A 17,904-nucleotide genomic window follows, 5' to 3' on the forward strand; every position below is an offset into this window, starting at 1 on the left:
AAATCTGCAGGGTAACTGAGAAACATAATTAATAACAGGCAACAACAAAAACCATAAACATTTTCAAGAAACAGGTAAATTTACAGTGCATTACTTCATATTTTCCAGCGAGCGGGCATCTGACCTCTAGTGACTCTAGTGGACCTACGGAGCTCACTAACTGGTTCTGCACTACAGGGTGTAGGGCATGTTATGGGTAAGCTAGGCACGGCAGGCTCACTACTAGCAGAGGGTTGATCCTCCTGCGCTGCTGGTGTGGACTCTTCTGCCTCCTGGGCCGGCTGCTCTTCCAGCTCTACCTGGTCTTCTGTAGGCACTTGAGGGGCTGGCTGGAGAAAGGTGAGGACGGGCACCACGATAGCGTTGTTTACTTGTGTCCAGGACCGGGGAAAGTCTCTGAGTATGGTGCTGATCATTTCCTCCTTTTCCTCTATGGGTTGAGGGTCTTCCTGATCTTCATCCGTGCTTTGCAACTTCTTGGGGCACTTTTTCAGGTGGTCTCTGGAGACAGTGGCTGTGGTCTCTCCTCCATCCTTGCTGATGACGTACACCTTTGGATTATTGTGGCTTGAGGGCAGTATGGTGTACGGGTCCTTTTCCCACTGGTCGTCCGACTTATGGAGCCGCCTTTTTCTTTTCAAGACCTGCTCTCCAGGTACCAGGGGAACAGCGGGAGCATGTTGGTTATAAGTCCTCTCCTGCCTTTCTCTTGATTGACAGAGACTTCACTCGACGCTCTCCTGTACTTTCCGGTACTGCTGCTGCTGTTCTGTATCCCAGTCTGCCTCTGGCGAGGTGTCCTCAGGTGTCAGGACTCCCATATCCAGGTCAATAGGCAGCTTACCAGGTCTTGCTCTCATTAGGTAAGCCGGGGTACAGTTGGTGGAACCTACCTAACCTCATGACCCAATATCAACATGGGTTTACGAGGGACCTTTCCTGTAAAACTAATCTGATCAGCTTTTATGAGGAGGCAAGTTCTGGACTGGACCAAGGAAATGCAGCGGATGTTGTGTATATGGACTTTTCAAAAGCTTTTGATACGGTTCCACACAAAAGGTTGATACATAAAATGAGAACAATCGGGATAGGGGAAAATATATGTATGTGGGTTAAGAATTGGCTCAGTGATAGGAAACAAAGGGTGGTTATTAATGGAAAACACTCAGACTGGGTCTCAGTTAACAGTGGGGTACCACAGGGGTCAGTATTGGGCCCCCTTCTTTTTAACATATTTATTAATGACCTTGTAGGGGGCATACAGAGTAATATTTCAATATTTGCAGATGACACTAAACTCTGCAGGGTAATCAATAGAGAGGAGGACAATTTTATATTACAGGAGGATCTATGTAAACTAGAAGCTTGGGCTGATAAATGGCAAATGAGCTTTAATGGGGATAAATGTAAGGTAATGCACTTGGGCAGAGGAAATAAAATGTATAATTATATGCTTAATTGTAAAACACTGGGCAAAACTGTAACTGAAAAAGACCTGGGTGTATTGGTGGACGACAAGCTCACGTTTAGTGGCCAGTGTCAGGCTGCTGCTGCAAAGGCAAATAAAATAATGGGATGCATTAAAAGAGGCAAAGATGCTCATGGGGAAAACATAATTTTACCTCTATACAAGTCATTAGTGCGACCACACTTAGAATACTGTGTACAGTTCTGGTCTCCGGTGTATAAGAAAGACATAGCTGAACTAGAGTGGGTGCAGAGAAGAGCGACCAAGGTTATTAGAGGACTGGGGGGTCTGCAATACCAAGACAGGTTATTACACTCGGGGTTATTTACTGTGCAAAAAAGAAGGCTTAGGGGTGATCTTATTACTATGTACAAGTATATGAGGGGACAGTACAAAGACCTTTCTACTGATCTTTTTACTCTGAGGCCTGAGACTGGGACAAGGGGGCATCTTCTACGTCTGGAGGAAAGAAGGTTTAAACATAATCACAGACGGGGATTCTTTACTGTAAGAGCAGTGAGACTATGGAACTCTCTGCCGCATGATGTTGTAATGAGTGACTCACTGTTAAAATTTAAGAAGGGCATGGATGCCTTTCTTGAAAAGTATAATATTACAGGTTATAAATACTAGATTCCTTGATAGGGCGTTGATCCAGGGAACTAGTCTGATTGTCGTATGGAGTCGGGAAGGAATTTTTTTCCCCAATGTGGAGCTTAGTGTTTGCCACATGTTTTTTTTTTGCCTTCCTCTGGATCAACAAGTTAGGCTATGGGTTGGACTAGATGGACTTAGTCTTCCTTCAACCTTAAAAACTATGTTACTATGTTACCGGGATGTGGTTGTACAGGTCCACCAGATCGGGCAGTTTCTCAGGCCACAGGCTGCGTTCTTCCAGGGGCAATGTTTTTAGCAGATCTATCACCACCTGGTTCATCTTCTCGCAGAGTCCGTTGGTCTGCGGGTGATAGGGCGTTGTTCTTATCTTCTTGCAGCCATACAGGTTGCAGAACTCCTGGAAGACCTCTGCTTCGAAGGCTGGTCCTTGGTCTGTCAACACTTGCTCCGGGTACCCGTGTGGACGGCAGAAGTGCTGCTGGAAGGCTCTAGCTGCTGTTTGAGCCGTTAAGTCCTTGACGGGAACCACCACCAGGAACCGGGAGTAGTGATCTATGATTGTACTAATGTATGTACTAATGGTGCTGGTGCGGCGATGAAACACAGAGACGTGTGGTGCAGTTCAGGGTCTTTACTGATGGTATAAAGCAGACCCTCCCGGGAGTACTGGTTAGCAGTAGAGGCCTGGTCAGTCTGTGAGCAAGCAGGATCTCCCCTGGCCAGGCGGAGTTGTAGGCCTCCCCGTCTATCCGCACTCTTTCCTGGCTACCTTGCTGTTAGCGGTTACAAGTAGCCCACGTCCCTGAGTATACCGTGTGGTGCTCACCCGTATGGCTGGTGACTTGGGGCCTTCTGTTAGCCTCCGCTCCTGGATGGCGGCGCTGGTCCCTTTCTTGTGACTGAGCCTCCGGGCTTCTATGGCCAGAGGACCTGGAATCCCCTGCCGGCTGGTTTCTGCTGCTGGGTGTATATCAGTTCCCACAGCCTCGGACTCCGGTGTCCGGTTGTAGTGTCCTCAGCCAGGGCGAGCTCTGCTCAGCTCCAGCCCTTGGTCTTCAGCTACTGTTCCTACAGAGCTCCTGCTGTATCTTTCCCTCTCCAAGCTCTAACTCCCTAATCCCGCCCCAGACCCAGTTTATAAGGGCAGATTCCTCCCCTCCCAAGTCTGGGCGGGCAGTGTTGCATGCTTAGGGCTCCTGACCAGAGAAACCTCCCACTTGCTCTCAGACATAATATTTCTATTACTGTAGCAACCAGACCCCTGGGGTGCCACATTCCCCCCTAGTAAATTTTAGTACTCCGGGACTAAACACATTTTTAAAGAAACATAAATACAAGGGTATAAACGATAATGCAATAACATATTTACAAGAAGCTTTAGTTCTTTAAAGGTCACGGCGTGTCCGCAACTGGGTGTCCATATCACCCAAGGTGAAGTTTTAAGCGAAGTAGGGGACCTGTCCAAAGCAAACCCCTTGCGTTGGCCTTGGGCGTGGCTGCAAGGCTGAAGCTAACTACTTTGGGCCGCAAGGAGGCCACGCCAGACAGGTTTTCTCTTCCGCGGCCATCTTCGCAAGAGGCACAATGTGCAACTATCTACAAAACTGTTCCGGTTATCCAGCGTCCATAACCTGTTAGTCCAAAGAAATCTGCAGGGTAACTGAGAAACATAATTAATAACAGGCAACAACAAAAACCATAAATATTTTCAAGAAACAGGTAAATTTACAGTGCATTACTTCATATTTTCCAGCGAGCGGGCATCTGACCTCTAGTGACTCTAGTGGACCTACGGCGCTCACTAACTGGTTCTGCACTACAGTGTGTAGGGCATGTTATGGGTAAGCTAGGCACGGCAGGCTCACTACTAGCAGAGGGTTGATCCTCCTGCGCTGCTGGTGTGGACTCTTCTGCCTCTTGGGCCGGCTGCTCTTCCAGCTCTACCTGGTCTTCTGTAGGCACTTGAGGGGCTGGCTGGAGAAAGGTGAGGACGGGCACCACGATAGCGTTGTTTACTTGTGTCCAGGACCGGGGAAAGTCTCTGAGTACGGTGCTGATCATTTCCTCCTTTTTCTCTACGGGTTGAGGGTCTTCCTGATCTTCATCCGTGCTTTGCAACTTCTTGGGGCACTTTTTCAGGTGGTCTCGAGACAGTGGCTGTGGTCTCTCCTCCATCCTTGCTGATGACGTACACCTTTGGATTATTGTGGCTTGAGGGCAGTACGGTGTACGGGTCCTTTTCCCACTGGTCGTCCGACTTATGGAGCCGCCTTTTTCTTTTCAAGACCTGCTCTCCAGGTACCAGGGGAACAGCGGGAGCATGTTGGTTATAAGTCCTCTCCTGCCTTTCTCTTGATTGACAGAGACTTCGCTCGACGCTCTCCTGTACTTTCCGGTACTGCTGCTGCCGTTCTGTATCCCAGTCTGCCTCTGGCGAGGTGTCCTCAGGTGTCAGGACTCCCATATCCAGGTCAATAGGCAGCTTACCAGGTCTTGCTCTCATTAGGTAAGCCGGGGTACAGTTGGTGGAACCTACCTAACCTCATGACCCAATATCAACATGGGTTTACGAGGGACCTTTCCTGTAAAACTAATCTGATCAGCTTTTATGAGGAGGCAAGTTCTGGACTGGACCAAGGAAATGCAGTGGATGTTGTGTATATGGACTTTTCAAAAGCTTTTGATACGGTTCCACACAAAAGGTTGATACATAAAATGAGAACAATGGGGATAGGGGAAAATATATGTATGTGGGTTAAGAATTAGCTCAGTGATAGGAAACAAAGGGTGGTTATTAATGGAAAACACTCAGACTGGGTCTCAGTTAACAGTGGGGTACCACAGGGGTCAGTATTGGGCCCCCTTCTTTTTAACATATTTATTAATGACCTTGTAGGGGGCATACAGAGAAATATTTCAATATTTGCAGATGACACTAAACTCTGCAGGGTAATCAATAGAGAGGAGGACAATTTTATATTACAGGAGGATCTATGTAAACTAGAAGCTTGGGCTGATAAATGGCAAATGAGCTTTAATGGGGATAAATGTAAGGTAATGCACTTGGGCAGAGGAAATAAAATGTATAATTATATGCTTAATTGTAAAACACTGGGCAAAACTGTAACTGAAAAAGACCTGGGTGTATTGGTGGACGACAAGCTCACGTTTAGTGGCCAGTGTCAGGCTGCTGCTGCAAAGGCAAATAAAATAATGGGATGCATTAAAAGAGGCATAGATGCTCATGAGGAAAACATAATTTTACCTCTATACAAGTCATTAGTGCGACCACACTTAGAATACTGTGTACAGTTCTGGTCTCCGGTGTATAAGAAAGACATAGTTGAACTAGAGCGGGTGCAGAGAAGAGCGACCAAGGTTATTAGACGACTGAGGGGTCTGCAATACCAAGACAGGTTATTACACTTGGGGTTATTTACTGTGCAAAAAGAAGGCTTAGGGGTGATCTTATTACTATGTACAAGTATATGAGGGGACAGTACAAAGACCTTTCTACTGATCTTTTTACTCTGAGGCCTGAGACTGGGACAAGGGGGCATCTTCTACGTCTGGAGGAAAGAAGGTTTAAACATAATCACAAACGGGGATTCTTTACTGTAAGAGCAGTGAGACTATGGAACTCTCTGCTGCATGATGTTGTAATGAGTGATTCACTGTTAAAATTTAAGAAGGGCATGGATGCCTTTCTTGAAAAGTATAATATTACAGGTTATAAATACTAGATTCCTTGATAGGGCGTTGATCCAGGGAACTAGTCTGATTGTCGTATGGAGTCGGGAAGGAATTTTTTTCCCCAATGTGGAGCTTAGTGTTTGCCACATGGTTTTTTTTTGCCTTCCTCTGGATCAACAAGTTAGGCTATGGGTTGGACTAGATGGACTTAGTCTTCCTTCAACCTTAAAAACTATGTTACTATGTTACTATGTTACCGGGATGTGGTTGTACAGGTCCACCAGATCGGGCAGTTTCTCAGGCCACAGGCTGCGTTCTTCCAGGGGCAATGTTTTTAGCAGATCTATCACCACCTGGTTCATCTTCTCGCAGAGTTCGTTGGTCTGCGGGTGATAGGGCGTTGTTCTTATCTTCTTGCAGCCATACAGGTTGCAGAACTCCTGGAAGACCTCTGCTTCGAAGGCTGGTCCTTGGTCTGTCAACACTTGCTCCGGGTACCCGTGTGGACGGCAGAAGTGCTGCTGGAAGGCTCTAGCTGCTGTTTGAGCCGTTAAGTCCTTGACGGGAACCACCACCAGGAACCGGGAGTAGTGATCTATGATTGTGAGGGCGTAGACATACCCAGATCTGCTCGGAGCCAGTTTCACATGGTCCAGGGCTACCAGTTCCAGTGGCTGTCTGGTGATGATGGGCTGCAGGGGAGTCTTCTGGCTGGCATGGTCCTTTCTTCTTAGGTTGCACGGGCCACAGTCTCTGCACCACCTCTCGATGGCTCCTCTCATGCCTACCCAGTAGAACCGTTCACGCAACAAGTACTCCAGCTTCTTCCATCCAAAATGTCCTGCTCCGTTGTGGTATGCCTCCAGAACCATAGCCGCGTCTCGTCTTGGGACCACTACCTGCCAGGACAACTCATGTGTTCGAGAGTTAACCATTCTTCGGCACAGCTTCTCCCTGTAGAGGAACAGTTTACTTTTCTCCTTCCACAGTTGCTTGGTCTCCTCCGGAGCGTCTGGATCAAGACGGGCATCGGCCTGTGTCAGCATTTCCTTCACCAGACGGACTGCGGGATCACTGTCTTGCGTTTCCGCCCAGCTGTAGTGGGGCAAGGGATTGAACGTCATAGAGCGCCTGTCCTTCACACGGTGGGAATACAGGGTAATCCCATGACGGTGGAATGCAGGGAGCTCGACTTCTTCCAGATCTTCTGGATCTTCCCCTACGTCCGGTAAGTTTGGCATTCTAGACAGGGCATCCGCGTTGGCATTTGAGTGTCCCGCCCGGTATTTGATGGTGAATTCATAGTTGGACAGGCGGGCCATCCATCTCTGTTCCAGGGCACCGAGCCTTGCAGTGTCCAGGTGTGTCAACGGGTTGTTATCCGTGTACACGGTGAACTTGGAAGAGGCAAGGTAATGCTTAAAACGTTCGGTTACCGCCCACACCACTGCCAGGAACTCGAGCTTAAATGAGCTGTAATTCTCAGGGTTTCTTTCCGTGGGTCGCAGTTTTCGGCTGGTGTAAGAAATTACCCATTCTCTCCCCTGCTGGATCTGGGACAATACGGCTCCTAGCCCGATGTTGCTTGCGTCCGTGTGGAGGATAAAGGGCTGGCTGTAGTCAGGATATGCCAGGATTTCATCCCCCGTGAGGGCCATCTTGAGCTGGCAGAAGGACTCCTCTTCCAGCTTTTCCCACCTGAAGGGCGGCTTCTGGTTTTTGCCTTTCCGAGATTGACCTATCAGGAGGTCCTGCATAGGGGCTGCCATTTTGGTGAAACCGGGAATGAATCTTCGGTAGTAGCCTACCAACCCGAGGAGCTGCCGCACTTCCTTTATGCTGGAGGGTCTTGGCCAGTCTTTAATCACGGTGATCTTATCGGGGTCGGGAGCCACTCCGTCAGCACTCACCACGTGTCCCAGGTATTGCACCTTTGGTTTCAGGAGGTGACACTTGGAGGGTTTCACCTTTAGGCCGTAGCTTGACAGGGCGTCAAACACTTCTGCCAGGTGTTTCAGGTGGTCCTCGTAAGTCTTGGAATAAACTATGACATCGTCCAGGTATAACAGGACCGTCTCGAAATTCCGGTGTCCCAGACAGCATTCCATCAACCGTTGGAAGGTTCCTGGTGCGTTGCAGAGCCCGAACGGCATACAGTTAAATTCGCTGAGACCCATCGGGGTGGTGAATGTGGTCTTCTCCCGGTCCGCCTCTGCTACAGGAACCTGCCAGTACCCGCTAGTGAGGTCCAAAGTAGAGAAGAAGTTAGCAGATTTTAATGCAGCTAAGGACTCTTCTATCCTTGGTAACGGGTACGCATCTTTGTGTGTGATACGGTTGACCTTCCTGTAGTCTACACACATTCTCATGGTGTTGTCTTTCTTTTTCACTAGGACTAGTGGAGCTGCCCAGGGGCTACAGCTATCCCTAATTACCCCAGCCTCCTTCATGTCTTTTAGCATCCCCTTGGCGTGTTGATAGTGTGCAGGGGGTACGGGTCGGTATCTCTCCTTTATGGGAGGATGGTCTCCCGTGGGGATGTGATGTTCTACCCCCTTTACTCGCCCAAAGTCCAACGGGTGTTTACTAAACACTCTCTCGTACTCTTGAACCACCCGGTAGACTCCCTGTTTTTGGTGTGAGGGAGTGGAGTCAGTACCCAAATGCATTTGCTGACACAAGTCCTCCATTGGTTTCTTAGAGCCGTTACCTTCCTCTGGTTGAGATGGAGGCAAGGGTTCCACGGCCTGTACAGAATTCTGGTTTATGGTGAACAATTTGGCTAGCGTGGCATACCGGGGCAGGTATACTTCTCTCTCCCCGATATTTATGATGCGGACGGGCACCCTCCCATGACGTACATCGACCACCCCCCGTGCTGTCAAAATGGTGGGCCTACTGTCTGAGTAGACGGGTTCCACCATTGCTTGGTAGTCTCTACCTCTCAGACCAATAGCTGCCCGGCACCAAATCATCATCTCACTTTTTGGGGGTATGGCAATAGGGAACGGGTCACACATTCTCACGCTACCTATCTCACCACCAGATAGTTCCACTTGTTGCCGCTTCATCAGTGCCCGGATCTCTTTTTGGAGCACACGCTGCTGGCTGGAACTGGTGTTCTTGGCAACCTGCAGCAAAATAAGAATCACCTCTGCAAGACAGTTTTCGATTACGTTAGTACCTAGGGTTATTTTTGGGTGATTCTCGCGACGGTCAATGTCCACAATGATCAGTCCTTGTGCCGGCAGTTCAACTTTACCGACCTTGATGGTCACTTCTTTAAATCCTATCTGTGGCACGGGCTGACCATTGCTGGCGATAACGCTCAGGACATCATTTGGGTAGCGGGTTATGTCCGAGTCATTCCAGTACCGCTTAAAGAGCACATACGGGATGGTGGTGACCTGTGACCCGGTGTCCAGTAGGGCACTCATAGGAATGCCATCCAGTACCACAGGCAAGACCGGACGTCCCCCTACGTACTTGTCACGCCAGTTCGAGGGGCCTGATGATCTTAGGCCTGGGGGTTGGCCCTCTTCCCCAGGTTGTGCCCGTTTAAATGACAGTACCTTGCCATATGTCCGGGTTGATTGCAGCAGCGGCAGATGGGTCGTCCATCCTCGTTGTACCGGTCGCTGGGTCTTCTCTGGCCGGTGGGGTCCTCCTCAGTCGGCGCCACGGGACGTCCTCCGGTCCGGATGCCAGCTGGATCTTTCCTGGAGAAGAGACCTGCAAAGACTGCACAGTTCTGGTTAGCGCGGCAACGCTCTTAGTCAGCTCTTGGACCTGATGGTGCAGGTCTGTAGCCGGGTTATTGTTCAAAGCCTGCGCATCAGCTCCCACAGGCCCTGCAGACAAGGGCGCCGCGTCCTGGTGATAAGTGATAGCAGGGCGCCTGTGGGTCACAGCGCCACCTGGTGCCGGTTCTCGGAGCATCCGGATGGCTCTGTCCTTGAACTGTGCTAAGTCCAGGTCAGGGTCCTGTAAGGCCATTGCCCGCAACTGGGTTCGGTGGGCATTGCACAGTAGACCCTCAATAAATTGTTCGGTCAACAGCTTGTCTTCATTCCCCACGCTGTCAGGGTCTGCCTGTTTAATGGCTCTCAGGGCCTCTTGTAGGTTTAGAGCATAGTCTCTTATACTTTCATGTGCCCGCTGTTTGCACCCGTAAAATCTGAGCTTTATTTCGGCTGAGGTTCGGGTATCAAATGTGTCTTTCAGCCGGGCTAGTATTTCTCTGACAGTCCTCTTCTTCCCAGGTGACCAGGACTTTACCTCCCTTTGGGCTGGCCCGATTAACTGGGCCACCAGGATGCTTACTTTTTGCTCTTCCGTGAGGGGGTATACCTGGAAGAGGCTATCCAATGTTTCCCTAAAGTCACTTAGGGTATGTGACTCCCCTGAGTACTGGGGTAGCCAGGTTGCCCCCGGGATATAAGGCATGGTGAATGGCATGACCGCTGCAGCGGTTGCGCTGGCGGCCGGTGTGGCGGTGGAGCTCCCCTCGGTATCCGACATCCTTCTACCCCCCTAGTGGACTGTGGCCTACCTTGCGATGCTCTTCTTCCGTAGGCCGCGGCTCCGCAGTCAATCGTCGGGGTAGAGGACCTGGCGTCGCGCTCCGATGACGTCAGCGTCGCTCTTCCTCCCTTCCAGGACCTTGCGCAGCGTCAGTGCGTGGGGCGGAGCTTCGGATCTCGCGCTCTTTCGGCGTCCACGCCCCTCTTCTTCCCATGCGGCGTCCCGAAGATGGCTTCCGATGGCGGGAAGCAGCTGCGGATGGCGGAGAGACGGCAGAAGATGGCGGGAAACGACCCAAGATGGCGTCCGATGGCGGGAAACGACTCCGGACGGCGGGAAACTTCACCACAGGTAAGTACAAAAGTCTTTTTCAGGCACGCAGTACCCGGTGGTTGCGGGCACGAAATCCTGCCGACTACGCCAAAGTTGACGCGCCCCCTGGGCCGCGTGAGGAACCCGGAACCGGGCCTCTAGTGGGATGCTGGGGGTGGTAGTCTCAGTGTGGCGGCGACCCGGTCCGTGGCTCAGGGTGGTCAAACCAGTGGCAGTCTTAGTGTAATAAAAAATCTCCGACTACGCCAACCGTGGATTGCGGTCAGTGGGGACCGCCGCTGCGCTGCAGACCTCTAAGGCTGATGTTGTTTGCGCAGCCGAGTATGGGATAACTCCCCACGGGAGAAGTATTGCCTCAGGGCAGCTAGTGTGGATGATGGGAGTGATGGTGTGAGCGTCCCAGTACTAATGGTGCTGGTGCGGCGATGAAACACAGAGACGTGTGGTGCAGTTCAGGGTCTTTACTGATGGTATAAAGCAGACCCTCCCGGGAGTACTGGTTAGCAGTAGAGGCCTGGTCAGTCTGTGAGCAAGCAGGATCTCCCCTGGCCAGGCGGAGTTGTAGGCCTCCCCTTCTATCTGCACTCTTTCCTGGCTACCTTGCTGTAAGCGGTTACAAGTAGCCCACGTCCCTGAGTATACCATGTGGTGCTCACCCGTATGGCTGGTGACTTGGGGCCTTCTGTTAGCCTCCGCTCCTGGATGGCGGCGCTGGTCCCTTTCTTGTGACTGAGCCTCCGGGCTTCTATGGCCAGAGGACCTGGAATCCCCTGCCGGCTGGTTTCTGCTGCTGGGTGTATATCAGTCCCCACAGCCTCGGACTCCGGTGTCCGGTTGTAGTGTCCTCAGCCAGGGCGAGCTCTGCTCAGCTCCAGCCCCTGGTCTTCAGCTACTGTTCCTACAGAGCTCCTGCTGTATCTTTCCCTCTCCAAGCTCTAACTCCCTAATCCCGCCCCAGACCCAGTTTATAAGGGCAGATTCCTCCCCTCCCAGGTCTGGGCGGGCAGTGTTGCATGCTTAGGGCTCCTGACCAGAGAAACCTCCCACTTGCTCTCAGACATAATATTTCTATTACTGTGGCAACCAGACCCCTGAGGTGCCACATATGCTCTTATGACAGCTCACTGTGCCTTCACTGACCTGCCTCTTATTTTACCTAGCCCCGCACTACTAGATGCATTTTGTAAATAGCAGACAGGTCAGTGAAGGTACAGTGAGCTGACATAAGAGAATACAGATGAATATGTAAGCAGAGCACCAGATAGAGCGCCCTCTACAGGCCGCTCATAGAAGTGTGCTGCCAAGAGATCTAATCTGTGCTGAATTATGCTACTGAAGAGACTGACGTTACTGTGCCTGTTTTATGAGACTGTACTGTAATGATTGTTGCTGTAATATCCATGAATTGCACTGGCCGTGCTTCAGATTAAATTCCACTGTTAAACTGTTGAAAAAGACTCTTGTCAGATGTGTCTGGTCACCAACTGAATCTATCGTGTGCCTGAGAGAAGCTGCAACCTATGGTCGCCCTGAGTAACGGTTCCCCCAGGATTCCAATGAATTCATGAAACCCGTCTCTCCCTATCTGAACCTAGCGGCGTGCGTATAACAAAAAGTTAACAAAAACTAGTGGATATTTAAGAGGCAGTATGACAGGACACTCCCTCAGCCATGACAGTGGTCTGAGGCCACTGCATGACACCAAAAGTACCGCCTCTTACCTGCCAGCATCCATGACTCCTCTTTAGTTTAGCTGTCCTGGCATGGCGTCACATGTGTGTCATTATGCAACAATGACAACGCACCAGACCATCAATCAAAAGAAGAGCCACGAATGCCTGCAGCCAGAGATGACTGTCATGGGATGTGCATATATATTGTATGCATTCACACTTTTTGGCTGCTGTTAGCTTACACACAAGCAATAGGTTCTTGTCCAACAATGCAATGTTTATCACTCTCATAAACTTTGGAGGACTCAACACAAAAACAGTCTCTTCTTAGCATAAAGGTATAACAACAAGATATACAAAAAAGTTCATACAGAAAATATGGGTTGACCTGCTCAGATAACAGTCCAGCTCTCTCAGTCTCTAGTAGAGACTAACCAGCACCAGAGTCTTTTCCTCCTCCCAGACACAGACAGACCTGAGACAGCTCAGCTGCCTTAAATAGGACCTGCAAAGTCCAGGCTGGAGGTATTGCAGAGACCATTCTCAACCAAGCTCTTCTGGTTGCTCCTAAAACCCAGACCCAAAATCTGGTCCCAGTAGAAACCTCTCAGCCACGCTGCGTGACAGTGTGGCAAATCAGGGATGTTTATGGATGGAGCCGTTTTTTTGGCGCAAACAAGCTAGAACCCTGAGCACGAACCCGAATTTGAAATGCTGAACAAATTCGCTCAACACTACTCAGCTGCCTTAAACTAGACTTGCAAAGCCCAAACTGGATGGGAACGACCATTCCCACTCAAGCTCTTCTGGTCGCTCCAGTACTGTAGAAAAGTTTTATGTAGGTGTGGAAAAATTGCTGCAAAGTAAAAAAAAACTTTCAAAAATAGAAATGTTAATAGTTTATTTTTATCAATTACCAAAATGCAAAGTGAATGAACAAAACAGCAATCTAGATTAAATCATTATTTAGTGTGACCACCTTTTGTCTTTAAAACTGCATCAAAATATAAATTATTCTAGGTATACTTGCACACAATTTTGAAGTAACTTGGCAAGAAGGTTATTCCAAACATCTTGCCGAACTAACCACAGATCTTCTGTGGAAGTAGGCCTTTGCAAATCCTTCTCTCTCTTCATGTATCCACAGACTCGATGATGTTGAGCTCTGGGTTCTTTACACTGAAGATAGTTTTTAATGACATTGGTGCGGTATGTTTGTGGTTGTTATTCTGCTGCAGAATAAATTTGGAACCAATCAGACACCACCCTGATGGTATTGCCTGATGGATACGTTTATTTTTTGTATTTCTCAGACCAAAACTGGCAGCAACAAGTGGGACTGGTTGGTTTTAATTTTATTCTGCAGCAGGACAACAACTCCAAACATGCAACCAATCTCATTAAGAAATGTCTTCAGTGTAAGAATCTGTTTATCTTTATGTATATACACACACACTGTTTATATTCATATATATACACACACACATACTGTATATAAATTCATATATACATTATATAGATAAATGTATTGGGACACCTACAAATACAGTAGAAACCTACCGGAGTTTTTACGACATCCCATTTTAAATTCATAGATATGATTATGAAGTTGGCCCTCCCTTTTAGCTAAAACAACTTTCAGTCTTCTTTAGAAGACTTTTTCAAGATTTTGGAGTGCGTCTATGGGAATTTTTCCCATTCATCCAAAAGAACATTTGTGAGGTTACACACCGATGTTGGATGAAAGGGCCCGAGCGTCTCTCAACCTCTGTTCTAGTTTATCCCAAATTCGATGGGATTGAGATCAGGGTTTGTGCAGGCCAGTCATGTTCTTCTACATCAGACTCACCCAACCATGTGTTTATAAACATTGCTTTGTGCACGGTCGTGTTGGAACAGAAAAGTTCCTTCCCCAAACTGTTTCCACAAAGTTGGAAGACTATAATTTTCCAAAATGTCTTGGTATATTGAATCACAATCATGTCCCTTCTCTAGAGCTATCCAGGCTCCACCAACCCTGGAAAACAGCCTTATAGCATTATCCATCCTTCACCAAAACATTACAGCTGGCACAATGCAGTCAGGCAGGCAATGTTCTCCTGGCATACTCCCAAACTCATCCACAGAAGGCCAGATAGTGAAGAGTGATTCATCGCTCCACAGGACACGTTTCCAATATTTGAATGTGTCAGTGTGTTTTACACAGCTCCATTCAATGCTTGGCATTTTGCATGGTGATGTAAAGCTTGCTTGCTGTTTCTTGGCAATGGAAATGCATGCAATGGACCTCCAAGCACACAGTTTTTGTGCTGATGTTAATGACAGATGTTTGTAACTCTGAATCTATTGAGTCAGCAGAGCGTGGCCTGTCTCATGGCAGAGTTCGTTTGGTTAATATAATGACATGAAAAAATTGGCCTAATAACCGGAGCTTGAGTAACTTCCACTCATAGGGTGACTCGAAATCCAACATTACTTAAAATAATGACTGAGTAAAGGCTAAAGCTTAGCCTTTACTCAAATCTCAGTTAAAATCAATGAAGCCACAATTAGAAGGACAAAAAGCTATCCATACCCACAGCACAGAGTGCGTGTGTAGAATTGCCCCCACTAAACCAGTAGGTGGATATGTCTCCAGCGCATATGTCTCCACAATACAAGAAGAGACCACTAGACATCAAATACCATGCACTTCTAAAAAACAGTATTAGTCACCCTAGTACACATATAGTAATATCTCTAGGGGACTAAAAACCACAGTAAAAAACTTAAATATAGTCATCCATACAGTCCATCAGAATATCAACAAAAGCAAAGTTGATCGGCATAGAGGTAATTTGGGTCTGTCTTTCCACTCTCACCAGGTAGGGGCCCAGGTTGCATCAAAAGGGGCCCTTGATGAGTTGTCCCCTGGGTGTAAGGATCAGCTCTTATCATCTTTTAAGCATTATCATGGGAAGACTGTATTTCCCTTTATTACCACCTTCTTAAGACAGGGCTCCTGAACTGGAATCCTAGCCTTAATCAAAGATACCGACCATGCTCCTATTGCGCAATGTGCTGTCCAAACATGGAATCTTTCTGTCCATGTCTCTGACACGTCTCTGAGTTTTACATGGACACACGATCCATGAAAAAACATTGACATGTGAATAGAACCATAGATTATAATAGGTAAGTTTTGTATCCGTGAAAAAAAAAAGGACAGAAAACGTGAGTGCAAAACGAACGTCTGAATGAGGCCATATTTAGTTTTGATAAGACTCTATTGATAAAGTCATGTGCGGATTATTTGTATTTTCGGTGCATTTCTGCTGCGAAACAAACTATAAATTCATATGCGTTTTTAACCTGCGGATTTTCCTCATCTTATACAAGTATATGGGAAAAATGCGCAAAAAAAAATGCATATTTTATGTAAGAGAAATTGACATGTTGCCTATTTAAAAAAAAAATGCACCAAAGGTCAGTTTATGTAGTATTAAAAAAAAAAGCACAGTGGGCATGAGATTTCTATAAATCCCATCCACTTTGATGGGACTGTAAGACGCTGCGTTTTATGAAAATAAACCATTGATATTTTATGAAAATACGCAGTGGAAAAAATGCACCAAATACTCATTGTGGGAACTTAACCTTAAACCATTGGCACCTAAGTAGCATCCCAAAAGGCTGTCTCCTCACATTGCATCTGATTTTTGCAAATACATTTTTATCCTAAGAAACTAATGTCTTATAAATTCAGATGCCACACGAATGTAAAATACGAACACAGGGAAGGCACACTAATGGAATACGGATGGCCATGCGGATATTAATTGTCCATGTTTTCTGGATGAAGATTAGGCAAATTTTTCATACACTGGTCAGACACTGTCTTAAATCAAAGGCATAAAATCCAAGATAGTAGGCTCACCGGCGGTGGCAATCCTTCCATTGAAAGCTATATTATTACTTTTTTTCATTTTGTTTCAATTATATTCTTGCTTTTTAATTTATTTAGATTTTTCTTGTTTTTTTATTGGTAAAAATAATAATTAATTTTAAAAAAAGCAACATAACGATATCTGTGTCTGTAACATTATATGGCGCTTAATGCACAGCCATGTACATAATAAACCGTGCACAGATCAGGTCTGCAGTCAGAGGAAGGCAGGTTGTACAGAATGGATTTCTCCTTGTTAACTGCTGTCATTCATGTGCTCTACCTCCTGCTAATATTACTGCTCTGAGATGCAGAAACTGGAGACATTTCATTAAATCCTCACTGTTAGCCTCTGCTTACCTGGACAGCACATGATGCATTAGGATTTATTTTGGAAAAATCTCATCCACAGCTTATGGAAAAAATTTAAATCTGCAGTTTTTACAGACCTTCAGTATTTTTGCAGATTTTCACTCCATCTTTTGCAAAGGATGAGATATGTGGCAACGCCACCTTTGTAAAACTACATCTGCACAATTTGGAATTTTTCAGTGGATCAGTCACAAGTTTTTCACATATAAAACTTGCATTTGGCTATGTAATAGGGTGCTAGGGCCAATAATGGTATTTGTATGCACAAAATGTTTGATGTTTCTCCCCAATATTTGTAAATCATGTAATTGATAATATCAGTAAGTCATATGGATGGATTTGTGTAAAATTGGAAACAAATCAGTCAGCACACAGAGAATATGTCCCTTCCAGCTTCTAAAAAGTCACTGCTGTTTAAACAAACTTATGCTTATTAGATTGCCAATGTAGCCATTATCAAAACTGTAATATTATTCCTTATAAAAAATGTTGTTTTTTGTGAGAAATTGCTGGCAAAATTATGGCAGCTAGGCGTCTCTATGCCGTACAGTTCTTTGTCCACTGCCTGTTGTCAAGAGGAATCCATCTATAGTTCCAGACAAGCTGGACGGATGACACAAGTGGGGAATGTCCTCACAAGCATACTTTCTCTGCCTTAAGCCTCTTTCACATGTCTGTATAAAACATATGCGAAAAATTGGTACCGGTGTCATCAGTGTGTCATCCGTGTGTCCATTTTTACCATCACTGTGGTCATCAGTGTTTTTCACAGATGAATAAAGAAATAAAAAAATTACAAAGATTCTCCTATTCTTTGCAATGTTAAACACGGACAGCACAAGGAGTGTACACTGATGCCATCCGTGTGTGGACGTGTTTTTCACGGACCCATAGACTTGTATTGACCCATGTCATCCATGCTGCTGGAAAAAAAATGGACACATCTCCGTGTGGTTTGCACGGACACACGGCCTATGTAAAAACACGGACATGAGCATAGCACCATAGGTTATAAGGGGTACGTGTGTGATCTGTGAAAAAAATCAAATACCACATGTACTGGAAACACGGACGTGTGAAGGAGGCCATACTGTATATATAGTGTGTAACAGCCTCATTTGTTGCAGGACACACAGTAGTGAGCTGCTGTCTGTCCTAACAGATCTTCTTGTTAGGCTATGTTCACATAATGAGTATTTGGTGATTTTTTTATGTTGCAGATTTTCTGCACTATTTCTGCTCCTATTTGTTAAATTAGGTTACTTGCAATTTTTCATTGGTCTGAATTTTTTACATTC

At 46.8% G+C, this 17,904-nt stretch overlaps 1 protein-coding gene across 1 annotated transcript in view; it reads left to right on the forward strand.

Annotated features, from left to right (window-relative positions):
* Positions 1 to 17,904, forward strand: part of AGAP2 (ArfGAP with GTPase domain, ankyrin repeat and PH domain 2) — a 404,081-nt gene that overhangs the window by 109,583 nt on the left and 276,594 nt on the right. The gene's annotated exons all lie outside the window — the stretch shown is intronic.

This window comes from Phyllobates terribilis, unplaced genomic scaffold, assembly GCF_046119375.1.
Source record: "Phyllobates terribilis strain yellow unplaced genomic scaffold, ASM4611937v1 Scaffold_2__4_contigs__length_985480577, whole genome shotgun sequence".
Classification (NCBI taxonomy): Eukaryota; Metazoa; Chordata; class Amphibia; order Anura; family Dendrobatidae; genus Phyllobates; species Phyllobates terribilis.